Raw genomic sequence first — 14250 nt, 5'->3', positions numbered from 1 at the left:
AGTTACCTCTAACTACCCCCTCCATCTTCTCTTCTCCTTGTAACTCAGTGAACCTCTCTGAGTGTCCCTCAATGTGGAGAAACTTTCCATCTTTAACCTAGATGTTTTATCATCAGTGCTGTATAGATGGAGAAGTCTAGAGGCTACTGTAAAAATAAAACTGAAAACCAGAAGCAGGAGGCCTAAATCCAAAGCCTGAAAACATTAGAGAACTCTTGAATTCAGGGACCATTAAGCAATAGGAGCTCATCAAATGCCTTCATACCTACACTGAAACCAAGCTCCACCCAAGGGCCAACAAGTTCCAAAACAAGACATACCACGCAAATTCTCCAGCAACACAGGAACACTCCCCTGAGCTTCAATATACAGGCAGATCAAAATTATTCCAAAACCTTTGATGTCTCATAACCCATTATTGGTCACTCCACTGCACTCCAGAGAGAAGAAACCCAGCTCCACCCACCAGAACTCCAACACAAGCCTCCCTAACCAGGAAACCTTGACAAGCCACTGATAGAACCCCACCCACAGTGAGGAAGCTCCATAATAAAGAGAACTCCACAAATTACCAGAATATAAAAAGGCCACCCCAAACACAGCAATATAACCAAGATGAAGAGACAGAGGAATACTCAGCAGGTAAAGGAACAGGAGAGTTGCCCACCAAACCAAACCAAAGAGGAAGAAGTAGGGAATCTACCGGAGAAGGAATTCCGAATATTGATAGTGAAAATGATCCAAAATCTTGAAATCAAAATGGAACCACAGATAAATAGCCTAGAGACAAGGATTGAGAAGATGCAAGAAAGGTTTAACAAGGACCTAGAAGAAATAAAAAAGAGTCAAAATATAAGGAATAACGCAATAAATGAGATCAGAAACACTCTGGAGGCAACAAATAGTAGAATAACGGAGGCAGAAGATAGGATTAGTGAAATAGAAGATAGAATAGTAGAAATAAATGAATCAGAGATGAAACAAGAAAAACGAATTAAAAGAAACGAGGACAATCTCAGAGACCTCCAGGACAATATGAAACGCTCCAACATTCGAATTATAGGAGTCCCAGAAGAAGAAGACAGAAAGAAAGATCATGAGAAAATCCTTGAGGAGATAATAGTTGAAAACTTCCCTAAAATGGGGTAGGAAATAATCACCCAAGTCCAAGAAACACAGAGAGTCCCAAATAGGATAAACCCAAGGCGAAACACCCCAAGACACATATTAATCAAATTAGCAAAGATCAAACACAAAGAACAAATATTAAAAGCAGCAAGGGAAAAACAACAAATAACACACAAGGGGATTCCCATAAGGATAACAGCTGATCTTTCAATAGAAACTCTTCAGGCCAGGAGGGAATGGCAAGACATACTTAAAGTGATGAAAGACAATAACCTACAGCCCAGATTACTGTACCCAGCAAGGATCTCATTCAAATACGAAGGAGAAATCAAAAGCTTTACAGACAAGCAAAAGCTGAGAGAATTCAGAACCACCAAAACAGCTCTCCAATAAATTCTAAAGGATATTCTCTAGACAGGAAACACGAAAAGGGTGTATAAACCCGAACCCAAAACAATAAAGTAAATGGTAACGGGATCATACTTATCAATAATTACCTTAAACGTAAATGGGTTGAACGCCCCAACCAAAAGGCAAAGAGTGGCCGAATGGATACAAAAACAAGACCCCTCTATATGCTGCTTACAAGAGACCCACCTCAAAACAAGGGACACATACAGACTGAAAGTGAAGGGCTGGAAAAAGATATGCCATGCAAGTAGAGACCAAAAGAAAGCAGGAGTGGCAATACTCATATCCGATAAAATAGACTTTAAAACAAAGGCTGTGAAAAGAGACAAAGAAGGCCACTACATAATGATCAAAGGATCAATTCAAGAAGAAGATATAACAATTATAAATATATATGCACCCAATATAGGAGCACCGCAATATGTAAGACAAATGCTAACAAGTATGAAAGGGGAAATCAACAATAACACAATAATAGTGGGAGACTTTAATACCCCACTCACACTTATGGACAGATCAACTAAACAGAAATTTAACAAAGAAAAGCAAACTTTAAATGATACATTAGATCAGTTAGACCTAATTGATATCTATAGGACATTTCACCCCAAAACAATGAATTTCACCTTTTTCTCAAGTGCTCATGGAACCTTCTCCAGGATAGATCACATCCTAGGCCATAAATCTAAACTTGATAAATTCAAAAAAATCGAAATCATTCCAAGCATCTTTTCTGACCATAATGCATTAAGATTAGATCTCAGTTATAGGAGAAAAACTATTAAAAATTCCAACATATGGAGGTTGAACAACACACTTCTGAATAACCAACAAATCACAGAAGAAATCAAAAAAGAAATCAAAATATGCACAGAAATGAATGAAAATGAAAACACAACAACCCAAAACCTGTGGGACACTATAAAAGCAGTGCTAAGAGGAAAGTTCATAGCAATACAGGCATACCTCAAGAAATAAGAAAAAAGTCAAATAAATAACCTAACTCTACACCTAAAGCAACTAGAAAAGGAAGAATTGGAGAACCCCAGAGTTAGTAGAAGGAAAGAAATCTTAAAAATTAGGGCAGAAATAAATGCAAAAGAAACAAAAGAGACCATAGCAAAAATCAACAAAGCCAAAAGCTGGTTCTTTGAAAGGATAAATAAAATTGACAAACCATTAGCCAGACTCATCAAGAAGCAAAGAGAGAAAAATCAAATCCATAGAATTAGAAATGAAAATGGAGAGATCACAACAGACAACACAGAAATACAAAGGATCATAAGAGACTACTATCAGCAGTTGTATGCCAATAAAATGGACAACGTGGAAGAAATGGACAAATTCTTAGAAAAGTACAATTTTCCAAAACTGAACCAGGAAGAAATAGAAAATCTTAACAGACCCATCACAAGCACGGAAATTGAAACTGTAATCAGAAACTTCCAGCAAACAAAAGCCCAGGTCCAGATGGCTTCACAGCTGAATTCTACCAAAAAGTTCGAGAAGAGCTAACACCTATCCTCCTCAAACTCTTCCAGAAAATTGCAGAGGAAGGTAAACTTCCAAACTCATTCTATGAGGCCACCATCACCCTAATACCAAAACCTGACAAAGATGTCACAAAAAAAAGAAAACTACAGGCCAATATCACTGATGAACATAGATGCAAAAATCCTCAGCAAAATTCTAGCAACCAGAATCCAACAACACATGAAAAAGATCATACACACCATGACCAAGTGGGCTTTATCCCAGGGATGCAAGGATTCTTCAATATCCGCAAATCAATCAATGTAATTCACCACATTAACAAATTGAAAAATAAAAACCATATGATTATCTCAATAGATGCAGAGAAGGCCTTTGACAAAATTCAACATCCATTTATGATTAAAACTCTCCAGAAAGCAGGAATAGAAGGAACATACCTCAACATAATAAAAGCTATATATGACAAACCCACAGCAAACATTATCCTCAATGGTGAACAATTGAAAGCATTTCCCCTGAAGTCAGGAACAAGACAAGGATATCCACTTTCACCGCTACTATTCAACATAGTTCTGGAAGTTTTGGCCAGAGCAATTAGAGCAGAAAAAGTAATAAAAGGAATGCAAATTGGAAAAGAAGTAAAACTCTCACTGTTTGCAGATGACATGACCCTCTACATAGAAAACCCTAAAGACTCCACCAGAAAATTACTAAAGCTCATCAATGAATATAGTAAAGTTGCAGGGTATAAAATCAACACACAGAAATCCCTTGCATTCCTATACACTAATAATGAGAAAGTAGAAAAAGAAATTAAGGAAACAATTCCATTCACCATTGCAATGAAAAGAATAAAATACTTAGGAATATATCTACCTAAAGAAACTAAAGACCTATATATAGAAAACTATAAAACACTGATGAAAGAAATCAAGAGGACACTAATAGATGGAGAAATATACCATGTTCATGGATTGGAAGAATCAATATAGTGAAATGAGTATACTACCCAAAGCAATTTATAAATTCAATGCAATCCCTATCAAGCTACCAGCCATATTTTTCACAGAACTAGAACAAATAATTTCAAGATTTGTACGGAAATACAAAAAAACTCAAACTGCCAAAGCAATCTTGAGAAATAAGAATGGAACTGAAGGAATCAACTTGCCTGACTTCAGGCTCTACTACAAAGCCACAGTCATCAAAACAGTATGGTACTGGCACAAAGACAGACATATAGATCAATGGAACAAAATAGAAAGCCCAGAGATAAGTCCACACACATATGGACACCTTATCTTTGACAAAGGAGGCAAGAATATACAATGGAGTAAAGACAATCTCTTTAAAAAGTGGTGCTGGGAAAATTGGTCAACCACTTGTAAAAGAATGAAACTAGATCACTTTCTAACACTGCACACAAAAATAAACTCAAAATGGGTTATAGATCTAAATATAAGACCAGAAACTATAAAACTCCTAGAGGAGAACATAGGCAAAACACTCTCAGATATAAATCACAGCAGGATCCTCTATGATCCACCTCCCAGAATTCTGGAAATAAAAGCAAAAATAAACAAATGGGATCTAATTAAAATTAAAAGCTTCTGCACAACAAAGGAAAATATAAGCAAGGTGAAAAGACAGCCTTCTGAATGGGAGAAAATAATAGCAAATGAAGCAACTGACAAACAACTAATCTCAAAAATATACAAGCAACTTACGCAGCTCAATTCCAGAAAAATAAACGATCCAATCAAAAAATGGGCCAAAGAACTAAATAGACATTTCTCCAAAGAAGACATATGGATGGCTAACAAACACATGAAAAGATGCTCAACATCACTCATTATCAGAGAAATGCAAATCAAAACCACAATGAGGTACCACTTCACACCAGTCAGAATGGCTGCGATCCGAAAATCTGCAAGCAATAAATGCTGGAGAGGGTGTGGAGAAAAGGGAACCCTCCTACACTGTTGGTGGGAATGCAAACTAGTACAGCCACTATGGAGAACCGTGTGGAGATTCCTTTAAAAATTTGCAAATAGAACTGCCTTATGACCCAGCTATCCCATTGCTGGGCATACACACCGAGGAAACCATAATTGAAAGAGACACATGTACCCCAATGTTCATCGCAGCACTGTTTATAACAGCCAGGACATGGAAACAACCTAGATGTCCATCAGCAGATGAATGGATAAGAAAGCTGTGGTACATATACACAATGGAGTATTACTCAGCCATTAAAAAGAATTCAGTTGAATCAGTTCTGATGAGATGGATGAAACTGGAGCCGATTATACAGAGTGAAGTAAGCCAGAAAGAAAAATACCAATACAGTATACTAACACATATATATGGAATTTAGAAAGATGGCAATGACGACCCTGTATGCAAGACAGGAAAAAAGACACAGCTGTGTATAACGGACTTTTGGACTCAGATGGAGAGGAGAGGGTGGGATGATTTGGGAGAATGGCATTCTAACATGTATACTATCATGTAAGAATCGAATTGCCAGTCTATGTCTGACACAGGATACAGCATGCTTGGGGCTGGTGCATGGGGATGACCCAGAGAGATGTTATGGGGAGGGAGGTGGGAGGAGGGGTTCATGTTTGGGAACACATGTAAGAATTAAAGATTTTAAAATTAAAAAAATAAAAAACTAAAGAAAAAAAAACATTCAAAAAAAACTAAAAAAAAAAAAAAAGGAAAGTGGAGCTGGAGGACTCAAGCGTTTTGACTTCAGATTATACTACAAAGCTACAGTCATCAAGACAGTATGGTGCTAGCACAAAAACAGAAATATAGACCAAAGGAACAAGATGAAAAGCCCATCAAAAAACCCATGCACCTATGGGTACCTTATTTTTGACAAAGGAGGCAAAAATATAAAATTGGGCAAAGACAGTCTCTTTAATAAATGGTGCTGGGAAAACTAGACAGCTACATGTAAAAGAATGAAACTAGAACACTTCCTAACACCATACACAAAGACAAACTCAAAATGGATTAAAGACCTAAGTGTAAGACCAGAGAGTATAAAATTATTAGAGGAAAACATAGGCAGAACACCTGATGACATAAATCAAAGAAAGATCTTCTATGACCCACCTCCCAGAGTAATGGAAATAAAAACAAAAGTAAAGAAGTGGAACTGGATTAAACTTAAAAGCTTTTGCACAGCAAAGGAAACTATAAGCCAGGTGTAAAGATACGACCTAGCAATCCCACTCCTAGACATATACCCTGGGGAAACCAAAATTGAAAGAGACACACATATCCCATTTTCATTGCAGCACTATTTACAATTACAAGAACATGGGAACAACTTAGATGTCCATTGACAGATGAATGGATAAAGAAACTGGTAAGTATACACAATGGAATATTACTCAGCCATAAAAAGGAACACATTTGAGTCAATTCTAATGAGGTGTATGAACCTAGAACCCATTATACAGAGTGAAGTGAGTCAGAAAGAGAAAGATAAATACCATATTCTAACACATATATACAAATTTAGAAAAATGGTACTGAAGAATTTATTTACAAGGTGACAATGGAAAAACAGAAATAGAAAATAGACTTATGGACATGGGGAGAGGGGAGGACAGGGTGAAATGTATGGAAAGAGTAACATGGAAGCTTATATTACCATATATAAAAAAGATAGCCAACAGGAATTTTCTGTATGGCTCAGGAAACTCAAACAGGGGCTCTGTATCAACCTATAGGGGTGGGATGGGGAGAGAGATTGGAGGGAGGTTCAAAAGGGAGGGGATATATGTATGTCCATGGATGATTCATGTTGAGGTTTGACCAAAAACAGCAAAATTCTGTAAAGCAATTATTCTTCAATAAAAAATAAATTAATTTTAAAAATAAAGGCAAAAAGAATTACACGAAACAGAAAAAAACAATAAAATGGCAGATATGAGTCCAAAAATAGCAATTATATTAAATACAAATGGACAAAACACTATAATCAAAACATGGAGATTGCCAAACAAAATAACTAAGCATAATTCAACATATGCTCTCTACAGAAATACACACAAATAGGTGAAAGTAAATGAATGGGGAAACAATGCAAAATCTAATGATAAAAGAGCTGGAAGTATTATGCTAATACTAGACTAAACAGACCTTAAGAAACATCCCTAGAAACAAAGAATAATTTCATAGTGCTAAATATCAGGAAAATATAAGAATTATAAAGGTATATGCATGTGTCAACTGAGTACCCAAAACTTACAGAACTGGAGACAGAAATAGAGACATCAACATGTACAGCTGAATATTTCAACACCCTTCTCTTAGTAATTGAAAGAAAATTAGATACAATATCAGTAAGAACATTACAGACATGAACAGCAACATCAAATTGATGTAACTGGCATTTGTAGAATATTCTACCCAAAAGAGCACACTATGTCTGTTTTTGTAAATGTACATTAGACATTATCTATAATATACCATTTGCTAAACCACATGCTACACTATGTGTGGTATCAGACTGACCATGTACATAGTCATTACAGTTTAGCCACTTGTGCCAGAATGAGAACCCTAAGGCAGTTCTGAACTTGAATCATGATTTAGGAATTTACTAGATATGAAATTTTGCACAAGCGCTTCAATTTGTATGAGAGACCATGGATGGTAATAATGCCTACTTCAGAGCTTGCTGAAAGAATTCAAGACAATACATGCAAGTTTAGTGTCTAAAAATGAAGTACTCAGTAAAAGGTAGCCCACAGCATTTCATTATCATGAACATGCAGAAGTAGCCATTATCATTTACTTATCCTGCCCTTTTAAGAAGTAGAGAACATCTTATCTGCTCTATGTGATGAGAAGACAATCAATGAAAACAAGAATTCAGTATGGAAGTGGAACTGAAGTAGTAACAAGGCATGCTCCCGGCAGTTATTTCTGGAGCTTGATAGTGAAGAGTCTGGTGTCTTAAATATATTTCCAAACATTTTGAGTATTTGGGTCAATCAGAGGATCAGTTAGTAGCCAAGATAATGTATATTATAGTTTCTGAAGGCAAACAGTATTCTAGAATGGCTAGGAAACAGGTTTGTTTACAAATTCAAAATAAGTGTCAACAGTTCCCTCATGCCTTCTATTTTTAGAAGCTAAAATAATAGCTTTATTTTACGAGGATTTAACAAGTAGATTTTTAAAAGCAACATGGCAAATATTCAGTACAGATTTATGTATTCACTGAGCTCCATATCAGGTGCATTAAAATTCATATACATTCAGTCATCACTAGTCTGTCACATAGAACTTCACATTGCATAGTATGAACAACAAAATTTTCTATTTTATTATGGGGGATCAGATTTAACTATATACTTCCCTTTGAGTCTCAGGCAGATGTAAAAAACTGTCCAGGTTCCTTCTCTTTCTCTTACTTTATATAACCAAGGTGAGATATTTAATCAATCAGGTTTCCTAACAGTTATTATGTAGTTACTGCATCGTGAAACAGTTCAAGAATTAGATTCTAAGACTTGTAATAGAGAAAAATGTCCTCTAATAAAGTATTTGACTGGCGGTGTGTAAAATATTAAGATGTTATATGGGGAAAATTGTATATGAATAAATTTAAAATGAGGTTAAACAAAATTGAAGTACTTTTTTCCCCTTACTACAAAACATCTGATTTTTTAAATTTTTATTGAGCAGACATGCTAAAAGACCTTTTAGAATTAACACCCAAAAAGATGTCCTTTTCATCATAGGGGACTGGAATGCAAAAGTAGGAAGTCAAGAAACACCTGGAGTAACAGGCAAATTTGCCGTTTGAATGCGGAATGAAGCAGGGCAAAGACTAATAGAGTTTTGCCAAGAAAATGCACTCGTCATAGCAAACACCCTCTTCCAACAACACAAGTGAAGACGACTCTACATATGGACATCAATGGATGGTCAACATCAAAATCAGATTGATTATATTCTTTGCAGCCAAAGATGGAGAAGCTCTATACAGTCAACAAAAGCAAGACTGGGAGCTGACTGTGGCTCAGATCATGAACTCCTTATTGCCAAATTCAGATTTAAATTGAAGAAAGTAGGGAAAACCACTAGACCATTCAGGTATGACCTAAATCAAATCTCTTATGATTATACAGTGGAAGTGAGAAATAGATTTAAGGGCCTAGAGCTGACAGATAGAGTGCCTGATGAACTATGGAATGAGGTTTGTGACATTGTATAGGAGACAGGGATCAAGATCATCCCCATGGAAAAGAAATGCAAAAAACAAAAATGGCTCTCTGGGGAGCCCTTACAAATAGCTGTGAAAAGAAGAGAGGCGAAAAGCAAAGGAGAAAAGGAACGATATAAGCATCTGAATGCAGAGTTCAAAAGAATAGCAAGGAGAGACAAGAAAGCCTTCCTCAGGGATCAGTGCAAAGAAATAGAGGGAAAAAAACAGATTACGAAAGATCTCTTCAAGAAAATGAGAGATAACAAGGGAACATTTCATGCAAAGATGGGCTCGATAAAGGACAGAAATGGTATGGACCTAACAGAAGCAGAAGATATTATGAAGAGGTGGCAAGAATACACAGAAGAACTGTACAAAAAGATCTTCACAACCCAGATAATCACGATGGTGTGATCACTCACCTAGAGCTAGGCATCCTGGAATGTGAAATCAAGCAGGCTTTAGAAAGCATCACTACGAACAAAGTTAGTGGAGGTAACAGAATTCCAGTTGAGCTAGTTCAAATCCTGAAAGATGAAGTTGTGAAAGTGCTTCACTCAATATGCCAGCAAATTTGGAAAACTCATCAGTGACCACAGGACTGGAAAAGGTCAGTTTTCATTCCAATCTCAAAGAAAGGCAATGCCAAAGAATGCACAATTGCACTCATCTCACATGCTAGTAAAGTGTGCTCAAAATTCTCCAAGCCAGGCTTCAGCAATATGTGAACTGTGAACTTCCTGATGTTCAAGCTGGTTTTAGAAAAGGCAGAGGAACCAGAGATCAAATTGCCAACATTCTCTGGATCATCGAAAAAGCAAGAGAGTTCCAGAAAAACATCTATTTCTGCTTTATTGACTGTGCCAAAGCCTTTGACTGTGTGGATCATAATAAACTGTGCAAAATTCTTAAAGAGATGGGAATGCCAGACCACCTGACCTGCCTCTTGAGAAACCTACATGCAGGTTAGGAAGGAACAGTTAGAACTGGACATGGAACAATAGACTGGCTCCAAATAGGAAAAGGAGTACATCAAGGCTGTATATTGTCACCCTGCTTACTTAACTTACATGCAGAGTACATCATGAGAAACGCTGGGCTGGAAGAAGCACAAGCTGGAATCAAGATTGCTGGGAGAAATATAAATAACCTCATATATGCAGATGACATCACCCTTATGGCAGAAAGTGAAGAGGAACTAAAAAGCCTCTAGATGAAAGTGAAAGTGGAGAGTGAAAAAGTTGGTTTAAAGCTCAACATTCAGAAAACTAAGATCATGGCATCTGGTCCCATCACTTCATGGCAAATAGATGAGGAAACAGTGGAAACAGTGTCAGACTTTATTTTGGGGGGCTCCAAAATCAGTGCAGATGGTGACTGCAGCCATGAAATTAAGAGATGCTTACTCCTTTGAAAGAAATTTATGACCAACCTAGACAACATATTCAAAAGCAGAGACATTACTTTGCCAACAAAGGTCCATCTAGTCAAGGCTATGGCTTTTCCAGTGGTCATGTATAGATGCGAGGGTTGGACTGTGAAGAAAGCTGAGCACCAAAGAATTGATGCTTTTGAACTGTGGTATTGTAGAAGACTCTTCTCCTTGCAGTCCCAACTAGTCCATCCTAAAGGAGATCAGTCCTGGGTGTTCACTGGAAGGACTGATACTGAAGCTGAAACTCTAATACTTTGGCCACCTCATGCGAAGAGTTGACTCACTGGAAAAGACTGATGCTGGGAGGGATTGGGGGCCGGAGGAAAAGGGGACAACAGAGAATGAGATGGCTGGATGGCATCACCGACTCGATGGACATGAGTTTGTGTAAACTGCGGCAGTTGATGATGGACAGGGAGGCCTTGCGTGATGCTATTGGCATCACAAAAAGTTGGACACGACTGAGCGACTGAACTGAATTGAACTTAGACATGCTGTAGGTATTTCTGAGAGGGAGATAAAGAAAACAGCTATCTTCCAAACTTGTTTAATTGATAAATCCAATTTCTCTGGAAGGTATTTTACACACTGTTGCTTCTATCCAACTCATTCTATATACAAAATGAATTTCAGGAAATGGTTCATTTACAATCACAGGTAACCACAGAACTAGGATCCAAATTTTCTATATCTAGAGGAAGAAATATTTTTCATGTTAATCTTTACTCTCCAGCCGATCTCTTGGACTGCTTTGAAAAGAATTTCATCTACATAATCTTATGTTTTTTAAAAAAATCATATAATCTTATAATTAAAAATATCTCTGCTACATTTTCATTGAGTGTTCAATTAAGTCAGCTTCTGAAATGTAGGAAAGTGATCTTAATTCTTAGATTTTGGAGATTCTTTTATCTTTGGTAACTTTTCTTATTTTAATAATTTTTCTGTTACCTTACTTCATGCTTCCTCAAGAATATAGCATGTTTTCCATTGTGTATATAATTTCACATTAGTGAGGGCACTCTACTAAACAGTGTTGGCCCATTATTAATTCAGATTAATTATATTTGTCACAGATTCTATCTATATGGTAAATTCAGTTTTTCTTGGGATCATCATTGTTTCACATACCAAGCATTATGTTAAATATTTTACATCTATATTTTTGTGTAATCTTTATAATCATTTTATATGTATTATATTATTGAGTCTATTTCATAAATCATAAATCAGAAAAATCATAAATCAGAAAAATAAACTTTAAAAAGTTAAGTACTCACCCATGCTTTCTCATTGTTGAGTTGCATATGAAACACTGGCATTAGAACTCCAGAATTACACTCTTAATCACTCACCATATGGGTTGGCTTAGCTTTTAAATGCTCTGAGCAGTTAAATATGAAATCACTAAGACTAAAGTGCTTATTTGATGCGATGACTAAGCAAATAGCAATAATTATAGCAAGATTAATGCTCAGTTAGTCACTCAACAGCATGCCAGCCTCACTCTTCAACAAGGCATCATTTTCATCTTCAATACAAGTTTGATCATTATACCCAGTATCAACTTCTAGGTAAAAATGCATGTGAATAATCAGTAAAGCTTTAAGTGATGACAAACATTTCACTTATAATTAATAGCTCACCAGCAGGAAGAAAACATTTGAACAGAATACACCAAATAATACTTTATTTTATATCTCTAAATAATCAATTCACAGAATGAATTCAAGGTCCCATTTAAGTATTTGAAAAATGATCTCTGCTATTCTAGTCAACGTGTAATGAACACTCATATTTAGGATACAATTTTCACTTAGAAAAAAAAAAAAAGTCTGCCTGTAGAAACAAAACTTCATCTTAGTTTGTCCTTCCAGATCCATTTTCAGCCTTCTGTGCCCTATTTTGTTCTGCAGGAGGCTGACTTGCAAAAATTTTGAACACAAAACTCCCTTGCTTTCTAGCTTCCCACATTCAACCATTGGCAGATTCTGCAGAAGATCGGAAGGTGGGAACATGTACAGATCAATGAATTTATTCCCCCCTACTCCTCTGCTGCCCAGATGCTGTGTGGTAGTGGTTCTTTCCTCTCATCTAAAGCCACAACTCTTGTCAGAGCTATATTTCCCATAGGTTCAGGTAACTGCTCCCTATCCTTGCTATTTTATGCCTAGAAGTGATAACAGCTTTTCACTTTTACTAGCCTATGTTTCATGTTGATTCCCTTTTTCCTGCCCACATCTCTGTAAACAAACTCTCTACTTCTTCACATATCCTCCGAGTAAGGTATGTGAAGATAATGTGAAATCTATATTCACATTCAGTAAGGAGGAAATAAGAAAATTATATTTCACAGGAGACCTTGACTGACTAACTAATTTTTAAAAAACAGAAATAAACAAACAAGGAAACATCACCTGTCCACTGTTAAATGGCTTCTCATCACAGTATAGCAAGCATGATATATATACTATGCAGTCAATGACCATCTGCTATTCTTCCTTGTGTTTGAGAGCTACACTTGTGCCCACTTGAGTCTAGTCACCGATAGACTATTTTGCAATCCACTTGGTTTAACTTTGAATCATAAAGGCCTGAATTGTAAGAAATGTCTCCCTGAAGAAAAAGTTTGATTCCTTAACTGAGATATGAACTGAGAATTTAAAAAGAAAATACTTTTAGTCAGCATGAACTGTCTTTTTAAATTTTGTCTGAGTCAGTTCAAAAGTCACTTGTTTTTGATAGTTGAAGTCATTTACTAAGAATCTTTTCTTAATCACAGATTACTTTTTTAATAAATCATGAAGTCTTTCTATCTTAATTTCATCAAATATAGTTGTAAGAGATATATTTCTAATTTAATGCTATTTTAGGGAAGAAAAAGGAAAATGAAAAGAGGAAAGAAAAAGAAACCAGCATCCTCCTATATAGAATATTTAAACTATTCTAAGTGAAATATTAGTTATAGGAAATTCTGCTCTAGATCTACTGAAGGAAAATGTAAAATCCATGACACATTCAAAGAAGCGCATTAAAAAAAATTCAAAAATGACTACATGTTCGTATTGTTGAATATAAAAAAATGGCAGCATTTCAAGATATTACAGGCAATATGATATATAATTGAAATAAAATTCTGTTATGGTTTTTACTAATAATCACTGTCTCCTATAAATTCAATTATTCAAACATATTTTTGAGACCTCTGAATTATTTCTAATGTCACTAGGAGAACTTAAGATGATTAGTAGGAAGAAATTAATATAATAATAAGCATTTACTAGGACTTTATTATGTATCAGGCACCATGCAGTGTGTTATGTACTAACTTAAATTCCAAGTGCCCAATGTTCAGTTCAGTTCAGTTGCTCAGTCATGTCCGACTCTGTGCGACCCCATGAATCGCAGCACGCCAAGCCTTCTTGTCCATCACAATTTTCCAGAGTTCACTCAAAGTCACGTCCATTGAGTCAGTGACGCCATCCAACCATCTCATCCTCTGTCGTCCCCTTTTCCTTCTGCCCTTAATCTTCCCGGCATCAGA

This window comes from Ovis aries, chromosome 22 (assembly GCF_016772045.2).
Source record: "Ovis aries strain OAR_USU_Benz2616 breed Rambouillet chromosome 22, ARS-UI_Ramb_v3.0, whole genome shotgun sequence".
Lineage (NCBI taxonomy): Eukaryota > Metazoa > Chordata > Mammalia > Artiodactyla > Bovidae > Ovis > Ovis aries.
Note: the sequence above shows the minus strand (reverse complement) of the source record.